Source organism: Neofelis nebulosa, chromosome 13 (genome assembly GCF_028018385.1).
Source record: "Neofelis nebulosa isolate mNeoNeb1 chromosome 13, mNeoNeb1.pri, whole genome shotgun sequence".
In the NCBI taxonomy this organism is placed as follows: Eukaryota; Metazoa; Chordata; class Mammalia; order Carnivora; family Felidae; genus Neofelis; species Neofelis nebulosa.
Genome location: NC_080794.1, coordinates 3,709,297 through 3,731,464, shown reverse-complemented (window position 1 = coordinate 3,731,464; position 22,168 = coordinate 3,709,297). Strand labels below are relative to the sequence as shown.

General features: G+C 47.8%; 1 protein-coding gene across 8 annotated transcripts in view; it reads left to right on the top strand.

The window, feature by feature from the left end:
- SIPA1L2 (signal induced proliferation associated 1 like 2) overlaps positions 1 to 22,168 on the top strand; it is a 225,088-nt gene that overhangs the window by 28,894 nt on the left and 174,026 nt on the right. For 7 of the 8 annotated variants that reach the window (XM_058696156.1, XM_058696160.1, XM_058696159.1 and 4 more), the window contains exon 2: positions 21,817 to 21,866. The exons of the other annotated variant lie outside the window; for it this stretch is intronic. The gene's annotated coding sequence lies outside the window, so the exon portion shown is untranslated. The remainder of the gene's footprint in view (positions 1 to 21,816; positions 21,867 to 22,168) is intronic. 8 annotated transcript variants of the gene reach the window in all.

The following is a 22,168-nucleotide window of genomic DNA, read 5'->3' as shown; positions in this document are numbered from 1 at the left end:
AAAGGAATTCACGTTTGGGCTTCCGATTCCACCTCTGAAATGTCTGGTCTCCACAGTAGTCTGAGCGATTGGACTCCCAGATCAGATCTTGTCATTTCTTTAGGCTGGAGTCCAGGCACCCGTTGCCACCAGAGATGGGACTGTTGCCTGGCTTCTGCCGAATCCACTGCCCCCACCTTGTGCCTTCCCTTCCCCCGTCCAGACCGTGTCTGCAGTGCGTCTTCCCCGGGAGCAGCTGTGCCACCTGCCATCTGTCCTCCAGGCCCGGCCACTCCACGCTCGCTTGGCCAGCGCTGCTCCTCCTTCAGCTCTCAACTCGGACACCAGTGCTGAGAACACTCTCCTGACCTTCTCTCCCCAGTTCTGGACTCCGCTCCGCCCTCCCCGATCATCCGGGTCTTTTTCTCCAGGCACTTAGTACAGCCGCCAGTACCCCCGCTGTGGAATCCCTTCCGTCCCCGTTAGGCCACGTGCTCTGGGGGAGGGGGGTGGTGGTGGTGGAGACCAAGTGACTGTCTTACCTTTGGTGCCTCAGTTTCCAGCATGTTCTTAGACGTGATGGGCGGTCAGCACATTTTTGTAGGTTGAATGAGGGTAAGAGTATTTCTTTTAAATCGCGACTGTTTCTAATGTACTTTAATAGCCAACTTTCAGATAAACCATCTGCCGGAAGCCGAGCCATCCCAGCCAGAGTGGCAGGACCCGGGCTGTGGGCGGATTGGTGACCGCCCGACAGGGAAGCGTCTTGTACTCCCGCTTTTAGGTAATTAGGCCTTAAAGCTACCTGGGGTATTGTCTGCTGGGGAATGGCCCTCGGCAGGCCCCCTGGGAAAAGAACCATTCGGGAAGAAAATAAGGTTCCGCAAGAAATTGTGCGGCCTTACGTTTAGCCCTTGCCATCCCCTATGGCGACTCCTCTGCTTGCAGGAAGGATAGCCTCATGCGTTTGCCAGCAAAGGAGGCCAATAAAGGAGAGACATATGGATTTGAAAGCCCTACTCCGGCAACTAAGGAGTGTATCTCTGGGCACAGGTGACGTCAACCCCTAGGCCCCCCCCGGCCCCCCCGGAGGCATTCTAGATGATGACTGAACCTAGTCGGTTAAGGTACAGAATGGTTCATTGGTTCCTAGGTGCATTGTCTCTCTGAGAATGCATGGGGCATGGGTTTCTAAGGCTTTTTCGGCCCCTTCCTGGCACCTCGGACCGAGGCAAACGCATTGTTCTTCTGGCCTCATGTGGTTAGGAGGTCATGTCCCTGTAACTGTTCCACTTGAGGTGTTGAGAAATGGAGGGCCTTTCATGCGAACAGCAAAGCAAACGCTTTATAGACTATAGATAATTACAGACAAACGCGGGTGCATAATGGAATAATGTAAGAAATTAATCAATAGTCAAAGGGTATGCGGGAACATTACGAGAAAATCGCCACGGCATTTCTTAAAGGTTGATTACACGTAGGAACATTTTCGAAGTTAGGTGATAGAAAAACGTCGATGACGTATGCCGCAAGGAGATCACTAGCAAATATAATGCCACGTTTGCTGCAACAGATCGGCCGGTTCAACACACTGCTGTTGTCCGGGTCCATTTGTATTTTAGTTTCAGTTTCTTATTTTAGTTTTTTATTTTTAGTTTTTTTTATTTTCGTTTTGTTTTATTTTCACCGACGCCGTGGGTCCTTCGGGAACCCCTGGACCTGTTGGAGCTGGACTCTGGCAACCATCCGTGCAGCAAACGCGGGTATCCTAGTTAGCAGGGTGGGGAACGCGGACGGTGGTGGTATAGACACTACGTTTCAATGGTAGCTGCACTCACAGACCCTGGAATAGGAGACGGCGCTGTCCTTTTGGGAAGTGAAATTCTCATGAACCGTAGCCTTCCTACTACTACTCTTCTCTTTAGTGCTTGTTTTAATATGAAATTTAATCCTATTTAGAGTGTTAAATACATGATTAAATACTATAAATATGAAATTCAATAATAATAAACTGTTGCCCGACTTCGGCTCAGGTCACGATCTCGCGGTCCATGAGTTCGAGCCCCGTGTCGGGCTCTGGGCTGATGGCTCAGAGCCTGGAGCCTGTTTCCGATTCTGTGTCTCCCTCTCTCTTTGCCCCTCCCCCGTTCATGCTCTGTCTCTCTCTGTCTCAAACATAAATAAATGTTAAAAAAAAAAAATTAAAAAAAAAAAAATAATAAGCTGTTGCCTCTCCAGATAGACCATGCCTTTATAGCTATTTTGTTGGATTCAAATGGAGCCCCCTACCCTTTCTCCATACGAATACGGGTATTTTAGAATATATTAGTTGACCAAAAGAAAAAAAAAAAAAAGAAAACAGGCAATATTTTAGTAGTTTTTTTTTTTCTGGAACGAATTCTATTTCATGTTAGCGCATTGGAATTCAGATTCTTTTCATATTAGCACAGGTACGTTTCAGTGACCAGAAAATCATGTTAGGATCCTTCCTCGTGTGTGATTGGGGGCCCAGCTGTGCTATGCTTTGGGCCCTCGCTTTGAGGTTTTTCAGCAAGTTGCAAACCAGTGGCACTGTCCCATTTGGAATTTGTCGCGCGTGTGGGAAACCCACAGGGCAGTTTTCCTGTGACCACGTGAACCCTGGAAGACTCTTACCGAATGTTCCGGGGCTGCCCGAATTGAGTATTCGTAGAACCGCTTCACGGTGAGCCCACCCACTTGCTGGAATCTGAGTTGCCTTGAAGGAAGTCTTTTCTCTCCTGCCCTTCCTCTGCGTCTCGCCAGCATACCCTGCCGCCCCGCCACCCCCAGCTTCAGACCTGCTGTTAACTTTCGTTAGAAGGGTCTGAAGGCATCCTTAGTGAATGAGAGCAGTTCTGCAGGCAGCAAGGGAAGCCACTCACCTCTTCCCCGGGAGTGGAACTTTCCAGGTAATTGTCAGCCATCGTGGAAGACCGGATTCATACGTGTTCTGACCTAGTTACCATTTGGTTTGCAAGTGTTTATGGACCCAGTCGATCGTCTAAGCAAGCACTGAATGATGATTTCATAACGAAAGTAGGAACGTTTTTCCCTTTTGAAATTTTTAATGGAATCAAGCTCACATTTCGTATGTCTCCAAAAGTCAGTTTTTTTTTCTTTTCTGAAAGAGAATATTGATGGGACAAAAATGGTCATTTGCTGCAAAGACTCTAAGGATACGTGGAAGTCTACACATAGTCTCCCCCCCCACCCCGACTTCCTGAAAGTTAATTTAGACAGTTTCTATGAAAGTCAGGATTTTGAAAACCCCTATTGTTGGAGGAAGTACAAAAGATGACTTTGCAGACCTCGTCTCAAGCCCAGTCTGAGACTCAAGCCCAGTCTGAGCTGGATGGAATGAGATTAGTGCGCTGGGATAGAGTGTCCAGTCTCCAGGCCTTCTGTCCTTTGTGATGAAGGTGACAGCTGAAAAGAATCAGGGTCCGCCCAGTGACAGCAGTGGCCTTGCAGCACAAAGACTGGGGTGCCTCTGACCTTTGCCTGTCCTTGCTCCTTGCTCTCCTTCACAGGGGGACTGGGAGGTGCAGGGAGGTTTTGTCGGGTTGAAACTTTTTGCTAGACCTTTCATTGTAATCAGCCACTCAGACTTTCACATTTTTCTTCTTTACGTTTTTGTGTTGTTTTGTGTAGCCACTTTATTAAAGTAAGACCTTCATCGCCCCAAAGCTTGGTGCTCTTTGGACTGGAAATTACATGAGGTGGGGGATAAGTCTTCTTTATATGAATGAAAAGAGAGTAGTTGACAGGAAAGACACTGCGACCCAGCGCCCCCCTGCCTAGCCAGGTGTAAATGACCTGATTCCTGCCAACAGTGTTGTAAGTGCTTAGTAGGAACCGGCTCCGATCACACGTTGGCTGTTCCTGATCTTCAGAATGAGTGCCTTCCCTGGAGTTCGAGAAGAGCCTTCTCAGACTTGTCTGCACACTGGGATCATGGTGGGGGAGGGGGGTTCTTGAAAGACTACATGTGCCCGGCCCCACCCCAGAGGTTCTGATCCAATAGGAGTGGGGCAGCCTGGGGGCGGGGACTTCCTGAAACTCTTCAGGTGATTCTGACACGTGGCCGTGGCCAGGACCTCCCCCCACCCCCCCCCCACCTGTTCTGGGTCAGAGCCCTAGCCTCAAATCTGGAATCGGGGGCCCTGCTCTTCCCCCGCCGCTGAGCTTTTGGGGGGTTATTGGTACTCTTTCTGACTTCCGGGACTTGGAATTTTTAGTGAACTTAAATGGTGTTAGAAACAGCAGAGATTCTGACCAGATGTAAGAAAGAGCCTATTAAAGTTGGGAGACTCGGGCCATTTCATGTGGTTGACCTGGGAGAAGATTTCGTGAAGCACACTGATGTTGCTAAACCCTTAAAGGGAAGAGTTAACAGCGAGGCTGGGAAAAGAGTCCCAACGGTTGCCTTTAGTGCCGGTTCAAGGTGTTTCTCCCAGGAGAGAATGAAGAGGGAACTCTCCAGAACAGAATTACATGGGCACAGTCGCTCCAGAAAGAGCTACTGGAATGGATGATTGGGAGCTTACAGTGAGGTTCGGGTGCGATCCCTACCCAGGCCCCTGTGGGTGTTAGTCATGTGTCCCTTGGTGCTGCATCCTTGGTCCTAGCCCCTCTGACTCAACTTCTCCTTGTGTTTTTACGCTCTTCCCAGGACCATCTGCTCACTTTTTTTATTCATTCACACCCATGCCCTGCCCCCCCCCCCCCCCCCCCCCCCGCCATCACGGGCCTTAACCACCTACTAGCTCTGGCTACCTTTTCCTTTTCCCTCTCCATTGGTTCATGTTTTCTGTTTGCTTTTTCTGTTACGAGTTAGGTGGAACTGGAGTCATACCCTGCAAGTCTGTTTTAGCCCAGGGGTGGGGGGGGTGGGGGTGGGGGTGATGGAGCGAGGTCACCGAAAGATTGTGGGGGAGAGGGGCTTTGAGAAACCTCGGGGACTGGGACCAGTCTGCTGGTCGACAGGAGGCTAGAGGGTCAGAAGCCCGATCCACCGGCCAGAGGTCAAGGGGGCAGCTGAGTACCGCTGTCGGAGGGACCTGAGCTTGCCTGTGTGGGTTAGCATTGACCATGCAGAAAAAGAGCTAGTCCGTGCCTACCCAGGCAAGGTCTCTCTCCTCGTATCCACGGAGGAAAAAAAACATCCCTGGGGCCACGTGGTCCAACTACTTGCCTGTTAGAAATCCACTTTTCTAAAGATCCTCATTATAGTTCTGTGACTATTGCTCATTTCACACAAGGACTTTTTTTTTGTTTTTGTTTCTAATGGGATATCGTTATTTTATTCTCTGTGTTGCCGAGAATTTTTGTCTTTTCATTTTACTTTGACAACTTGTTGGAACATTCTTGCCACTTGGCTAACTTTTGAGATGCCTAGCAACGTTTTATAGATATTTTGGAATGTTTCTCTCTAATCATTTTGGTGAAACCACAATAAATCATTTTATGAAAAGCACCCTAGAGACAATAAATCTTTACGGAGAGTTATTTCAGAATTCCTTATTCTGTAGAACTATATATGCATTTAAACTTTTTATGTAATGTAGTCTTTGTGTCAGGCCCTAGAAAGGAACACCTCTAGTTAATATCTTGCTTACATTCAAGAATATCTGGGAAAGTGGGTTGGTGTTGATCCACAGGCTGAATGCTAGCATCCTGTGGGCTGGTGGGGGCTGGCTTCTGGCTTCAGCCCCTGTCCCCGGCCACCACTAGCACTCTGTAAACATGGGCTATTAAACAAATGAGTATTTCTTGACTTTTGGGAGTATGACCAGCTAATGTAACATTTTAGAGGCATCTTTGTGGGGGAGTATTTAACTTTCAGAGAAAATCTCTTCTTGTTTTTCTTGGAAGTGTTGTTTTTTGTTAGGAATGTGAGATAGGAGATGTCGTAATTTATGCAGCCCCCGGAAAGACGCATGTTTGGATTCATTTTGCAGCTGGTGTCTGAGTTTCCTAAGAAATTTGGATTTACCTGCATATGTCCGGCTCAGCAGTTGGGCTGCTGTTAAAACTAAGAATCTTGGGGCACCTGGGCGGCTCAGTCGGTTAAGCATCCGACTTCAGCTCGGGTCTTTCTCTCTTGGTTCTTGAGTTCGAGCCCCGGTCAGGGTCTGTGCTGATGGCTCAGAGCCTGGAGCCCACTTCAGATTCTATGTCTCCCTCTCCCTCTGAGCCCCCTCCGCCAGCCACCAAATAATAAAGCATTAAAAAAAACAAACCTGAGAATCTTTTGCAGTGAAGGAGCAGATCTTCTTAGTTACTTATAACGATTTTGCCCCCTCTTCTGTTTTTCTAGCTGTGCAGAGGAAAGAAGGAGATGTGGGATTTAAGGAGAGAAAGGCATGTGTGCTCCAGGGTTCTTTCTCATGTGGCGAACATATGGAAAGGGTACACCGACGTTTGACATATCGGTGCTCCTTTCTACTCGGTAGTAAGAAATTAGGCTCGTTGCTGGTTTTCTGAGGCCCTTAAGGAAAGGTTTTGGAAATTTTTTTTTTTTTTTTTTAATTCTAGAAAACTTACCAGTTTACCAAGTTTCTGGGTAACAATAAACCTTCCTTTCTTTGATGATTCAGGAAGTTTTGCTTAGCCCTTCTAATGCCTTTCAGGCCAGCAACGTGTAGACAGCTTGATACATCAGCTCTTGTTTGATTTTCCCAGATAAACCAGAAGTTATTTTGATTCAGTACCAGAAGTCACAATTTATAATAGGCTATGACTGGTTTTTTTTTTTTTTTTTTTTGCACGTAAACATTTTAGGTATCCATTGTTGTATCCCGAAATGAAGAACCTTTAAAACAAAACAAAACAAAGACAAGTGGCAGGTGGTCCCATTCAGATCTACCAGTTCGGATGTGTTTACCTCCGGAGATGGAGTGAACGTAATTGTATCTGGCAGATAGCAGAGTAAAATTGTCGTCATTGCTAATTATTCAGTGACTCCTATCTCTGCCGCTTCCCATTTTAATTCAGACAGTAAGTGTCTGCAAATGTCTGTGCTAAATATTCCTCTCGCTATCAGACAGCCTCTAACAGCCTGTGTGTGTGTGTGTGTGTGTGTGTGTGTGTGTCTAAGAATTGATAATTTTACATTCTTTCCCTTCCCTTTCTCTGGTGGTTTATTTTCAGTAGTAGATTAGTAGAAATAGGTAATTCAGCCATCTTTCCCCCTGGTCCTGGTCGCCCCTTTGGGCATTGATTAGTGGGAAAGAAGGGACTAGGCTCAGCAGCGCTGAGCCTGCTGTCCTGTCTGGTCTGCCCGGAGCCCTGAGCGCCACCCCCACCCGGCCCACTGCCCCTCGCACCCTGGGCGGACCTGGGGCTGGAGGAAGAGGATAGCCTTCCATGCAGTCCTAATTAGTCCACACGTTACAGGACTGATTCCAGTGCCCCTGCTGACCCACGTGGAACATTTCAGTACTCCTTTTTTTTTTTAACCCCCCCCTCCCTGAAATGTAAACAGTCGAGTTATTTTCCAGTTTGGTCAGGGAAGTAGAGAATCACGTGTGAAATATTTGTGTAACAGGCAGAGTTACTCATTTCTGTGTTACTAAGTCTTCCCGTTCAGATACACTTGCCCATTTTCTCATGATTCCCATTCAGGCCGATACCTTCACACCGGGGTGCTGGGGGCATGAAATAGGTCGGTGAGCCCTCTGCCCTGCTCCCCGGAAAACAAACCCACACTCTGAATGCACCACGTTCCGATTTACCAGCTTTTCTTCTCAGCAGCCCTGAACTTGCTCGAGGTTTGAAACCTTTTGTTTGTTCTAAACTATATGGAGGAAAGTCTGAGGAAGCACAGGCTTTCCTGTTGGTACTATGTGTGTTTGAAGTCGGTGGATTTCAGTTCTCTCTTTAGAGGATTGCTTCTCTAGCCAGTTGCCCCTTGTCTGTTGCATGTTAATGAATTTGCTGTTTGTACAGTGACTCTGGTTGGCTGGGTGTTGGAAGATCTCACTCTCCTTCACTGCAGGACCATTTTTTTTCTTTTTTTGTGTGTATGCTGGTGCAGGTGTAGGAGGAAGGCAGGGCTGACATGCTGTGTGGCAGGTCCTGTGGGCTGGCCCCAGGCCCTATCTTTCAGGATGTAGGTGAGGCTGGGGTCCCAAGGTGCATCTGATACCAAGTCCTCGGTGTTTTTCCTCTGTGCCTTCCCTCTTTCCAGAAAAGAATGTGTATAACTCAAAATGTCTTTCTTCCTCCAGCAACCTTGTTAAATGTGGATGCTGTCGTAAAGTTTCTTTCTTTCCTTCTCTTTCTCCTTCCTCAGCATTTACACTGTGGCTTAATTTGTTTGCTTTTTCCAGACTGAGGTTGTGCTGAACATAGAGCCTTATTGAGTCTCACTGCTCAAGCCGGTGACACCCACATTTTAGAGAACTTAAGAAGGGCCATAATGGGTATTCTTGAGATGAAATCCGGAGGCTTTGAATAGCATCCTCTTTTGCTGTGGAGTCTAAATCCTAGAGTTGCTGCAGGGATGTCCGCTTAGCTGTGCAAGTATTATTTCGGGAATTAGACCCTGTTTTCCCTTCTCTTAGATTTCCATGCTTGCCCATCGGTAAGGCGAATTTGTTTTCTATTGTTCTTGTAAGGTCAAGCATGCGGCTTTTATGAATGAGCGTTTGTACATGAATGTACTTAGCAGTCTTCGGCTGGGTTCAGCACAACTGATTTATTCTAAGATGCGAGTGGTAAAGTTGTTGAAGTGACAGAGAATTGAGGGAAGATCTAAGGGAAAAGCATCAAAGCCTGTTATGCAGTGAAAAATAGGTCTTTGTCCACTTAAGCGTCTGACAACTGGCTTGTTTGTAAGTTATGCCAGGGATATTTTTAGAATTCAGGATCGCGTCTTTAGGCTTCCAATTATTTTGATTCCCCAAGAGACTCTAAAGGGTCCAAGAAAAGGAAGACTGGAGAAGGGACAATTTCTACAGAGATAAGCCCTACTGAATCTTACTATGGTAATTAATTGGCAGAAAATCAATAATTCAGTGAGAAGTCTCTCAGCCAATGGTGGCAAAAAACAATGTGGTGGATGTTAGTGAATTCGGGAGAGTGTACAAGTATCAGTGAGCTAATTGGGTGAATTTGCATACGGTGTTACCCTAACGTCACACGAGACCAGTCATTTGGGAAATCTGTAGAAGATTAATGGCGATCCACATGTTTAAATACCTTAACCATTTGTCTCTCCTTAAAGAGAGACCTCAGTAAATGTATATTTGTCTTAATGAATTAAGATGGGACTGTTTTTTGCATTGTCATCTGATGATTAAGAAATGTTAGCCCACCTGCTTTCTTTCTCAAATTTGTCTCCCTGTGGGAGTTACCATCTAAGTGTTACTTTTTAAGGTGGTGATTCTCAAATATTTTCGTCTCGGGACTTTTGTACACACTTCAAAATTATCGAGGACTCCAGGGAGCTTTTGTTTATATGGCTGTATCCACTGATGTTTATCACATTAGAAATAAAAACCAAGAGATTAAAAAAAAAATCGTTACTGAGCAGAATTCACGTTAACATAAACAGCATTTTTTTGTCAAAAGTCACCATTTTCCAAACCCAAACAAACCTAATTAAGAAGCGTTGTATGAATTTTTTATACCTTTCTATAAAAATGCCTTGAATATTGGGCATAACCGAAGACAGCTGGGTTCTCATTTTTGTGTCTGCATCCATTCTGCTGTGATATGTTCTTCCAGTTGCCACGTATGATGAAAATCCAGCCTCACATGGATGTGTGGTGTGGTTGGGGAGAGAGTGGGGATGGGAGTGTCTTAAGACTGAACATGAGCAGGGGAGGGGCCCAAGAGAGAGGGAGACGCAGAATCTGAAGCAGGCTCCAGGCTCTGAGCTGTCAGCACAGAGCCTGAAGTGGGGCTCGAACTCGTGAACCATGAGATCATGACCTGAGCCGAAGTTGGACGCTCAACCAACTGAGCCACCCAGGCGCCCCAAATGGTGGTGGTTTCTTTTTTAATGTTTATTTATTTTTGAGAGAGAGAGAGAGCGAGAGAGAGAGAGAGCATGCACCAGCAGAGGAGGGGCAGAGAGAGGGGGGTACAGAGGATCAGAAGCGAAGCGGGGCTCTGCACTGACAGCAGAGAGCCCAAGGCAGGTTCGAACTCGTGAACCGCGAGATCATGACCTGAGCCGAAGTCAGACGCTTAACCGACTGAGCCACCCAGGCTCCCCAACTAGTGGTGGTTCCTTAAAGGTTGGTTGAGATGTGGATTCTGAAACCACATATATTAACTTTCAAAACTCTGTCCCGGATGTGATTTTGAACATCACGCATTGGTCATTTGGAACATCTCCCAAGTGTTGATAGATTTTATTTTGTAAGTTAAAAATATCCTATCGCCAATTGGAAAAGCCTTTAAATACAGGGAAGTTGTCAGTGTCACGGTGCATATGGAAATACAAGTTTTCAAAGAGTCCTAGGGCTGCATAGAGGCTGAGATCTCAGTAGCTTATTGGCCGTTTCCCTTGAAAACACGCCCACGTTGTTCCTTTCCTGTGGAGTGTCACCACCAAGCCACGACTGAATAGTGGATTGCTCGCTGAAGTACGAGGTAATGTTTCGTCTCACGGAGGGTGAGATCGTGACCTGAGCTGACGTCGGATGCTTAACCGCCTGAGCCACCCAGGCATCCCGAGAACCGTTGCTTTAAAACAAATGGGGAGGGTGCTCGGTGAAGCAGAAGCTGGGCTTGATTTGTACTGATCGTACAGACACAGACCGCAGACGTGGTGGGGCCCGAGGTGAAGAGAACTCCTAGAGGCTGGAACTCTCACTGGGGGTGGTGGCTCACGAGTCCGAGACATCTAAATCTGTGCCTGCTGTGTGACTCCAGAAACGTGTTGTAGTTTGAGTCATTAGATCAAGAGTAACGGGTTCATAAAGTCAGTGGGTTTGAAGACAGTCTGGTTTATCGAGTGCTCCTTGAGGTAATTTAGGACATCGTGAAAGGGAGCTGCACAGCCTGTCCCGTCCATGCTGCACTGTGATGCTGCTCCCTTCCTTCACTGCCCTGGCCCTCGCAGGTCTCTTTCCTGACCCCTGGAAGTCCCTGTCACCGGCTGTGCAGAACCACTTCCCCCGTCAACACTGCAGCCTCTGTGGATGTTAGCTTAAGAAAACCAGTGTTTTCCAGCGCGAAGGGCAGGGGCGTGGAGTCGGTTGTGAAATTGATTCTGCTGCCCGTGATAAAGTCATTCACTCCCGTTTTCCAAGTGTGTTTGCACCATGACTAGGCGGTTCGGCCGTTTACGTTGTTTTGTGCTTCTGAAGCATCACAGGTGAGTTGCTCTTCGGAAGGCTCCAGAAGAGAAAGGTTTTGTGCCTAGAACACCTTGTCATTTCTGTCTGTGCTTTCCTTTCTTAGTCGTTAAAAGAAACTTACCTGGGTGATGGTGGGGGCTAATCACTATTTCATGGGTTAGAACTACTGCCTTCGTTTTTTGTTACCGTTACTACGAATTTGTCAGGTTCGTCGGTTACTCGGGAGTTGATATTCTGCCCCATTTTATTTTTCTCTTGGTTTTCTGATTTTGTGTGATGGTGCAAGGGACTCCTTCTGTGAACGTGGAATACCCAGGCTGGAGTTAGTCCCTTAGGGCCTCTCGAGACGAGGCCAGGTTTCCTTCAATGGCTCTTTCCATTAAGAATCCCCGGTTGTAGAGGCATTGTAGAGGTGATGTGCTAGTCTGAGCAAAATGAAAACATCTGATAAAATATTAATAAATACCTTAGCGGACATCTCCTCAAGCGTGTGGATCACATGAGCCTAGATATTCTGGTTTATGGCTTTTTCATTGACGTCACTGGGATCAGATCGACCCACGCGATCACTGAGAAGCTACCAAAGAGCAGTGTGGGCAGAAGCGTGGCAGAACCCCCTGTCCCAGCCCTGTCCCCCTGCACAGCAAACACGAGGTCTGGAGGAGGAGCCGCGTCTTGTGTTTTGCCTTTCTGTGGGAGTTTTCTGGAGTAGCTAATGAAGTCAAGCCAAGTCAATACTATCTTTTCACGTTGGCCTTTTGTTTTGAAATACCATCCCAACTCTATTCTCCAGTTTTCTTTTTATTACTGGTGTTGTCGTTACAGATTAGAGGTACCACCCTTTCCAGGTTTGTTCCTCATGCTTTTCTTGCTTGGGACCTGTGAAATCTTTCATTCAGGTCAGCGGGCATTTGTACAGTGTGTGCAAGTCAGTGTGGCATTATTACCAACCTCCAGCTTTGTTTTCATCAGTTCTAGAAACCCTGCGATTTGCATCTTCAGGATCCACACTCTAGCTTCCTCTTTGCTCTGCTTTCCCCCCTTGTTAGGTTACTAAGACCAAGAGAACCTTGTGATGGAGCATGACTCTTCCAGATGGGCTTTCTTCCTCCTTTGGTCGTTTTGTGTTGTTTCATTGCTGTACTTCTGTGTAGACAGGTATAGATATCAAATTGTGGGCTCCTTTGGAGGGGGAAGACTTTTTGGAGGCGAGAGAGATCGGAAGGAAAGGGGAGGAAGAGAGAGGACATTAAGAGGAGATTATTCTGCTTTGGTCACTTTCCATTTTTGCAAAGTTCCTAACCTTTGGCCCATATCATTCTTACTCCCCCACTTTACTTAGAGACCGCACCCCTTCATCTATGCTTGTACAATGAGGCCCACTGCTCTGCGGTGGTAGGATGTCTGCTTCTAGAGTTGAGGCTGTAAAATATCTTCCATTGCTGGGGAAGGAGGGGAAGTCAGTTAGAAAACAAGCGGTAGCCCCTAGACTAGGATACTGATTGTACGTGTAGAACATATCACCTAAAGGTCTGATATCTTGGTACTGAGAAAACGTAGAAGACATGTCTTCCTGATCATGGCTGATAACCTACATGGATGGGCAAGGGTTGTTCTCTTGTTACACTTCAGATGGTTCCACTGTATTTTCTCCCCCAATTGTGTATCAGTTACGGAGGTTAGCTTCCCATTTTCTACATTTAGGTGTATACAATAAAGATCTACGCCTCAGTTGACTAAGATACATAATTGTTTCAAGTTGAACAAAGTGAGGGACGCCTGGGTGGCTCAGTCAGTTAAGTGTCCGGCCCTTGATTTCGGCTCAAATCATGATCTTGTTTTCGTGGTTTGTAAGATGGATTCCTGAATCCATCTGGGATTCTCTCTCTATCCCTCTGTCTCTCTGCCCCTCCACTGCTTGTGCTCTCTCTCTCTCTCTCTGTCAAAATAAATAAATAAACTTAAAAAAAAATGCTGAACAAAGTGAAGTAATGGGGCTTAAAGGAAGTGCACCCTTACATACTAGCTGGGATCCTCTGCCCTGCCCAAGGTGGCAACACAATTATTATGTCACTTTGCACGGTCAGAGTTCTTTTCTTCTGTTCTGGATGTGGTCAAGCCCTCAGTAGATGAATCTATGCCAGTGTGTTTTCCCTTTCTCATGTTCCTTCTGTCTGGTTTGCCCAGCTCAGCATAGACTTTTCATCTTGAGTTTTGTGTAAGCGATATTTAAGGATGATTCAAAAAAATGCATCTGGTGATGGGTTCTGTCCCTCCCAGTGTCAGAAAACCGACAGCACTGCTAGCAAGGTTTTTAGTTGGGACATTTTACCTTTTATGGAGGCCAGTAGTCATCTGTGTGAATTTAGACTTTTTCAGTTTATTATGGTTGCTCTTGGCAACTATCCTTACAGTAGGGAATCTACTTGAATTTCTGAAGTATGTTTTATCCTTTCTTTTCTTGATCGATTTACTGAACACGATTTCAGGTGTACGACGGAGGGTCCCCAAGTCCTAAAATGGCATCATCATATTGTTACGTTAGAATTTTGTCCGACCTGTAGACCGTGCAGGGTACCACGGGTTTTGAGGGTGTCCCTAAGTTTGGATCCGTTGTCAGCCCTTCAGACCACGCACCGCCACGTTAAGGAAGGATATTTTCTTATTTGTGATGTTTTGCTTGTCTCCAAGCGGATGACAAAGCAAACTAGCAAATGAGGATGGAAAGACATATATCAACCGTGTGGGCCAAGTTCAACATCCTATTTTTTTTTTTTTTTTTTTTGCCCCCAGGTAGGCGTGCTTGTGGTGATGGATCTCAATCCACCACGCACATCCTTCTGCTAATAAAAACGTTCCCGGTTCCCAAACTAACATGATGTCATTATTCATCATGTGTCACACACTCGGTAGAGGAGAGAGCGTGTTCGCCAAACGGTATCAGGAGTTCTTACTGCTCCACCCTCCACCTAAGCAAGTGAAAACCACCGTTTGGGTGTGTGAGCAAGCGTGGCGGGGCAAGGGGCTGGAAGAGGCGGCTGGACAGACCGCCAGTGCTTGGTTGCCTTGGTTACAAGTTTGGACTTTGCGATCACCGAGGAGTGGTGAAAGCTGTCTAGCTTTTTTTTTTTTTTCAACGTTTTTTAATTATTTTTGGGACAGAGAGAGACAGAGCATGAACGGGGGAGGGGCAGAGAGAGAGGGAGACACGGAATCGGAAACAGGCTCCAGGCTCCGAGCCGTCAGCCCAGAGCCCGACGTGGGGCTCGAACTCACGGACCGCGAGATCGTGACCTGGCTGAAGTCGGACGCTTCACCGACTGCGCCACCCAGGCGCCCCAAAAAGCTGTCTAGCTTAATTTAGCAAGGGGGTACTGGCTCCCAAGAGTCCTTCCTACTCACCTTATTTGTGGGAAGTACTGAAAGAGCCCAGAGCATTTGCTACGCCACATCAAGGACGTCTCAGTAGTCGTGCTGATTTAGTTATTTATGCTTAGAAGTCCAAAGAAAAAGTAACGTAATAAATTTATGGAAAAGGGGTACAGACTTCGAATCGATTGTGACGTCATCGCCAGCCATTGTTTTTGAACACAGGAGGTTCGCCTGCTTAGGATTAGTCATTTCACCAGTGGTGTATCGATTACCTCTTGTGCCTAAGGCCTCTGCTCATTAAGAACTCCCCATTGAAGGTGGCAGACGTCTATAAATAAATCATCATCTACGATACTGACTGAAAAATGTCAGAATAAATGGTGTAAGGAATGGTCCCTGGGGGTAGCAGAGAGCAAGAGACACTGTCTGTCTAGAAGGGTTTTCTTGAAAACTTTTTTCCTCTGGAGATGTCTGAGAAAGTTGTTTTGGGGTGAAGGCCTCTCACTGAGGCCGTAAGGATGCTGGCGTTTGGGGTGATGGGAACTACAGGGCTTCTTTATTTGGGGAAGAGCCTACTGACGCCATGACTGTGAGAGTAAAGGCCATCTTAGGGGAATCATTTGAAGACTCCTTTGAGGTGATGTTCTGCGCGGTACAGTTTTGCCCAGGTAATTCATCTGGACCACTGGTTATGAATGACAGAAACCCAACTTTAAGCAGAAACAGAAAGGGTATCGCTCAAGTAACGGAGGCATCTAGGAGTAGCATGCTACAGAGCCAGGGGTTCTGACGTGGCCCCAGACCCTTTCTCTGTATCTTGACTCCGCTTTGCGGAGTCCTTCACGGCCGCGCTCTCTCTGTGTCATCGGCAAGACGGCAGCCAGTAGCCGGAGCTCACGTCCCCCTAGCTAGTGCTGTTAGCTGAAACCGAACTTCTCCCTCCCCAGACCCCTGCGCTGTCCAGGGACGACGTAGACGACTTGGCTTTGGTTCTGCATGCGGAACTGGGCACTGAGGGTGAGGGAATGCCGGGCCTCGAGTGGCCCAGTGGACGGCATTACATAGGGCCAGGGAAGGTTCCCCACAAGAGCCAGAAGAAGGGGGCGTGGCCCTGGTGTGCCGGGCAGACAGACACTGGAGCTGCCACGGTCCACGGTGGCGGACGAGGGCACGGGCAGGGAGAACAGAGACGTCAGCTGGGGTGTGGAGCGGGGGCCGAGGGCGAGGTTTGGCGGGAGGGATGTGCGCTCCGCCCTTCGCATGTCGAGGTAGGGGTGCGGGGGTGGGTTGGCACGGTGGGGTGACAGCTCGCTGTTTGGGCGCAAAGCTAGCAGGGTACCAAAGCAAGTGATGCATCGCAGTCATAGGCGTGGAATAGTTAAGCTCACTGGGGAGGAGCGTGTGGGAGGTTGAGTCACATGAAATTCCTGCTTTTGTAGGTCAAAAATGGCAGCGCAGGGGTGATTGCACATGGTTTAGCTCATTCCTTGGGAATTCCGTCCTGAAACGCCTCCGTTCTCTCTTCCGGCCGATGCGCACTGTGTGCTCCTTACTGTGCTGGCCTCCTGTGTTCTCATTCTCCGCGGCTTTCAAGTCTTCACAGAGAGCCAGTCTTTTTTCCTTCCTCTTTCCTCCCTCCTCCCCTTTCCCTCCATCCTTCTCTTTTTCCTTCAATCTTCGGGAAATACTGACCGGGTACTTTTGAAGAAAAGCACGGAGCACAGTACTTAGGACGGGACGCATAGTGTGAACCTTGCCCCCGCCCTCCTGGATCCTAGAGTCTAGATACGAGAGCAGAGTGTTATAGGGATGATGAATGCTCTGCGAGGTGTGGGGAGGCATTCAAGGCCTAGATTCTTCTTTATTCACCCTGGGCCAGTCATGGGGGAGAGGAAGACTGTATGTACCTTGCTGATAGACATGAGGGAATAGGACTGTCCCCACCACGCCCCACACCTTTGCCATGGTTCGGCTACTCCCGTGTTACCTGCTGTAGAAAACCTTCCCTCTCTCTCTCCTCCCAGGTAAAATTTGGCCTCCCCCTCCCTGGTGCCCCAACAGGGCCCTTCGAGAGATTTCATCCCACTTACCTGTATAAAGGTTGGCTCCCTCCATTAGGCAGTGAGCCTTAGGTGACAAGAATGGACAGCGTTTAGTACAGTGTTTGAATGCTCAAGGTGCTAAGTAAATATTGATTCAATGTTTAAATAACTTTGAAGGGGCTGCGTTTCCAGAGCCCTTCTTCTTTCCACCTGACTTGAAAAGAATGCCGGGGAATATATACAAAGGATACTATTCAGCCTTAAACAAGAAACCCTGCCGTATGTGACAAGGAGGAAGTTGCAGGACGTTATACGAAGTGAAATAAACCAGTTCCAGGAGAACAGATGCCATGTGATCCTACTTAGGAGAGGAATCCAAAAATAACCAGACCCACGGGAACAGAGAGGGGCACGGTGGTTGCCAGGGGCTGGGCAGGGGGCAGATAGGGAATTTCTGTTCAATACGTATAAGGTTGCAGTTATAACGTAAAGATGAGTACATTCTCGAGACCTGCTGTGCCCCATCGTGCCTATGGAGTTAATAATAGCGCATCGTGCGCTTAAACGTTTAAGAGGGTAAATCTCTTGTTAAGCGTTCTTGCGACAATTTAAAAATACGTTTGCGACAGCCGCCAAAACAAACACGGAAACGAAAACAGATATAAGCCCACCTGAGTGACGTCGTGCGTGGCGCCCCGCTGAGACTCCAAAGGAAATGTTCGTAGCCAAACTGCATCGCTGCCCGCGTTGAGAGTTTCACATCGCGCCGACCCGATTCGCAGCAAAAGTAGACTCCTGAGGGTGGTCAGAGAAGTCATTTGACCTCCGGCCCGTGATTGAGACGCCCAGATAAAACTAGACCTCTAAATGGACTGAAAACACTTAACACTGTGAGTCTAAATGCGACTGGCCGAGATAGTAAAAGCCTGATGGCTCGTGCCCCCGCGTGGCCAGTGCTGGTGAACGCTGGGCGTGGCAGGGGCAGCGGTTTCCAAAATGCGTTTCCTGGAGCACGTGGCCTAAGGTGACATTCATCTGCGCGGATCCCAAACCCTTTTCTGGGAACGACTGGCTGTTTGAATCCGGCGCCGACTCCACGTTCGGTTATCCGCTTCTTGAGGAACCATCTCCTGGCGTGTGCAGTTTCGTTTTGGAGCGGGTGAGGTCTGGGTTGAGACTGTAGCTCTGCACCCCTGGGCCTCATGACGGTGCACAGGACACGGCCGTGGTTCCGAGATTCAGGGCGGGAACCGTGGCTGGCCTGTTGGCCCAGAACTGGGGAGTGGGGGGCCGGTCCGCGCAAGGACTGCTTGCACACATTGCCAGCGTTCACAGGTACAAGGACAGAAAGCGGTGCTTAGGACTTTGCCTCTCGGACCCATGTCCTTCTTTCGAAAGGAATTTTTCTGTTTAAAATAAAAACAAAGAACAAAACACTGTAGCCTTTCTCTGGTGCTTTTCCTGAATACTAGCAAGCATGTCCTAACATCGGAGAAGTAATGACTTCGAGCTGGACCGAATATTTTTATTCTTCTCAGTGGAAAGTAAATATTTGCCCTCACTTTCTCAGAGCCCTGTTTCACTGGGAAAAACAGCTGAGGAACCTGCTGGTAAGAACAAAGGGCCAGGCCTCTCTTTGCCTGCAAATCTGGTTTTCTGGCAGAGAGAGTCCTGTTGGAGCATGAGTCGACGCCTCTCAGCAATGGGCCAGGGGACAGGAGAGCATCTCGCCTTTCTCTGACCCGCTCTCTGCAGGACAGCGCAGAGCCCCAAGTTCTGCTCTTTGAGAAAACTACGCTCTGCCGAAAGCCCACCGATTTTCTTCTCCAGAGCAAAAACAGGGCAAAAGACAATAGCCAGTTGCCTCATGTAAACCACCTGCTCTGTAGGAAATGGAGAACCGTGGAGCCCCCCAGTCCCACTTGGGAGGATTTGTGGTTTCCTTTCCTGTCGGTAAACAAAAGCAGTGAGTTAAAAGAGTGGAGCACGGATTGTTTACAGGATATTTGCTTGTATCAAAGGAAGGAAAAGTGCCTTTTACAGAGTTGCGTTCATTGTGTGGGGGATGTCACAACGTCATTTAAAGGGTCTCCGCCGAAGAGGAGAAATTAACCCCAAAATAGTGAGTCGTGAAACACAAACCGTTTCATCAATAGGACATCGAAAAAGCGGAGGGTTTTATAATGTACCAGCATTTAAAAAAAAAAAAAAAATTAGAAGACCAGAAAGCCTCTTGAGAGAGAAAAAAAAAAGGGTTCCTACAACTTTGAAAAATATGGATAGTTCAGAGGATATGATTTTTTTTTTTTTTTTTGTAGTTGCACGAGCTTGTGGCTTTGTGTGCCAGAAACATGTATCACTCACCGTGCAGTTGTGTCTCCTAAGCAGGCCTTTCCAGATTGCATCTCAGTACATCTAGTGCGATGCCTGGGTCGCTGCCCTTCCTGTGCTGCCCAGAGACGGTCTCCTTCAGCTGTTCGTGGCACAGGACTGGCAGCTGGGAGGTGGTTGGCGAACATGGGCCAAGTGGATGGATGTTTGGTTGGAGTTATTTATTTATTTATTTATAAATGTTTATTTTTGAGAGAAAGAGAGAGAGCATAAGCAGGGGAGGTGCAGAGAAGGGGGTGGGACAGAGGATCCTAAGTGGGCTCTGGGCTGTCAGTAGAGAGCCCCACTCGGGGCTCGAACTTGTGAACCGTGAGATCACGACCTGAGCTGTCATCGGATGCTCAACCGACTGACCCACCCAGGCGCCCCTGGTTGGAGTTAATAAGCTAGTAAAAGATTGAAGCAATGACCTAGGATGCCCAATAATATATTCTTTTCCCCGTTATTTAATGTTAAGAAGTCTTTTTGATAAATTGTTCGGGGTGTGTGTGTGTGTGTGTGTGTGTGTGTGTGTGTGATAAAGTTTACACAACAGAACATTTACTATTTTTAAGTGTGTGGTTCAGTGGCGTTAAGTATATTCACACAGTGGTGCAACCATCTGTCTCGAGACACTTTCCCTCTTCCCGAGCAGAAATGTTGCACTCATTAAACTCTAACTCCCCCTCCCCCTCCCCCAGCCCCTGGCCACCACCCAACTCTGCTTCTTGTCTCAATGAAGCTGATTATTCTAGGTACCTCATGTAAGGGGAGTCCCGGAGTATCTGTCCTTTTGCGGCCGGTTTGCTTCACTTGGCATCACGTCTTCGGCGTTCGTCCGTGTTGTTAAGGTGTTCCGATCCCCTTCCTTTTGGAAGCTGAGTAATATTCCATCGTGTGGATTTGCCACAGCTGGTTCTTCCGTTCATCTGTTGATGGAAACTTGAGCTGCTTCTGCCTTCTAGCTATTATGGGTAAGGCTGCTGTGAGCACGGGTGTGTGTGCATCTTTTCAAAACCTGTGCTGTCCATTCTCTTGGGTATGTACCCAGAAGGGAAATTACTAGATCGTATGGTAATTCCAGGTTTAATTTTTTTTTTTTTAATTTTTTTTTTTCCAACGTTTTTAATTTATTTTTGGGACAGAGAGAGACAGACAGAGCATGAACGGGGGAGGGGCAGAGAGAGAGGGAGACACAGAATCGGAAACAGGCTCCAGGCTCCGAGCCATCAGCCCAGAGCCCGACGCGGGGCTCGAACTCACGGACCGCGAGATCGTGACCTGGCTGAAGTCGGACGCTTAACCGACTGCGCCACCCAGGCGCCCCCAGGTTTAATTTTTTTTGAGGGACTCGCCGTACGTGCTTTGGATTTTTAAGCTCCGAATTGGCTGCATCGGCTCCATTAAGTTAAGTCCGTGAGAATGTCTCCCCCCTCCCTTACAGGCGCACATAACCTTAAGTCCAGCTGCATTTGAGGGCCTAACGATAGTAACCTTTCGTCAGCTGTTTCAGGGCTTTGTAAGAATGGAGACAGATTGAAAAAGGTGGGCTTCCCAAAGCCAAGGCCAACGGTAGCCTTCTCGGGAGGTGGTCTTGTAATTGATCGCGGTCAATACCGTTCTGGGACTGTAGGCGTAAGCCGGCCGTTGCGGGACCGCTCACTTACTGGGGTCTGTCTTTTGTAGGGAGCAGAGTGCAGGACTCTACCAGGACTTAGGGAAGCCACGTCGGTACCATTTCATCCAAGCCGCGCACCTCACGCTGTGGCGTGTTGAGTCCGCACGATGTCAGGCAGAGGTGCGGGGCCTCAGCGCGCCTCGCCCTGGTTCAGTTTGCATAAATTCTTACAACGACTGTTTTTAGAAATGATGTAACGAAAAGATCACGATCTCAGGAGCCAGGCTGACTCAAGTTCACACCCTGTTCTGTGTGCTTCACTTTGGGCAGATAATCCATTTCTTAGAGTACCAGTCTTCTCATCCAGGAGGCAGGAGAGGCCGATTCTGTTCAAGTGATCATGAATGTGGAAATGACGTGTGTACAGAAAGTACGTAGCAGAGCGCCTGGTACTTTGTGCTGTACATCCAATATTGTCCGCTGCTGCTATATTAAAAGCAGATGCAGCCTAACAGAAGTTAGTACCAGAAATAGACCCTTAGACCAGCCGTTGTCAAAATTTTGGTTGACATCTGTAAATGACAAATTTTTGGCCCCCTGGACATCTGTAAAAGTGATTGAGGATCCCAGAGAGCCTTTTATTATGTGGCTCATCTCTACTGAGATTTGTGACACTAGGATTCAAATGGAGAGGTTTAAAAATAGTTGTTCGTATATTAAACATGGCAGCAGTAAGCCCTTCACCTTTTATTGTAAATGACATGTTTTACGAGAATCACTGTTTTCCAGAACAACAGAAACTTAATGGGCAGAACGACATTTTTGCAAATCTCTTTAATGCCTCGCTTACGAGAATACAGCTAGACTCTCAAGCCTTTTGTGCTGAGACTGGTTACTCAGCCTCTAGAAGATTCCGCCGTGCCTTGGCGGGAAGAGAGTGGAAAAGGGAAATCCTGCCTTTTGCTGCGAAAATGGTTTGAACCCGGGAGACCTCTGGAAGGGTCCTGGGAACCCCTGGGGACTCTCAGACCACACCTTAACAACTGCTGACCGGAAGTTTTTCTGTGATTCTGAACTAGAACTTTTCCTTCTCTTGCAGGTTCTTGCTCCCAGTGGCCCAAGCTGGAGGCTTCTATTCTCCCTGCTCAGGTGAGTCTACTCCCCTTCCGCACCCCCAAGCCACTGCTTAGAGGTTTAAATTTGGGCTTCTGGGTCCCATTAATAAGAAGCCATCTGAGGGGCGCCTGGTTGGCTCAGTCGGTTAAGCAGCTGACTTCTCTCAGGTCACGATCTTGTGGTCTGTGGGTTCGAGCCTCGTGTCGGGCTCCGTGCTGACAGCTCAGAGCCTGGAGCCTCCTTGGGATTCTGTGTCTCCCTCCCTCTGCCCCTCCCCTGCTCACACCCTGTCTCTGTCATTCTCAAAAATTAACAAACATTAAAAAAAAATAAAA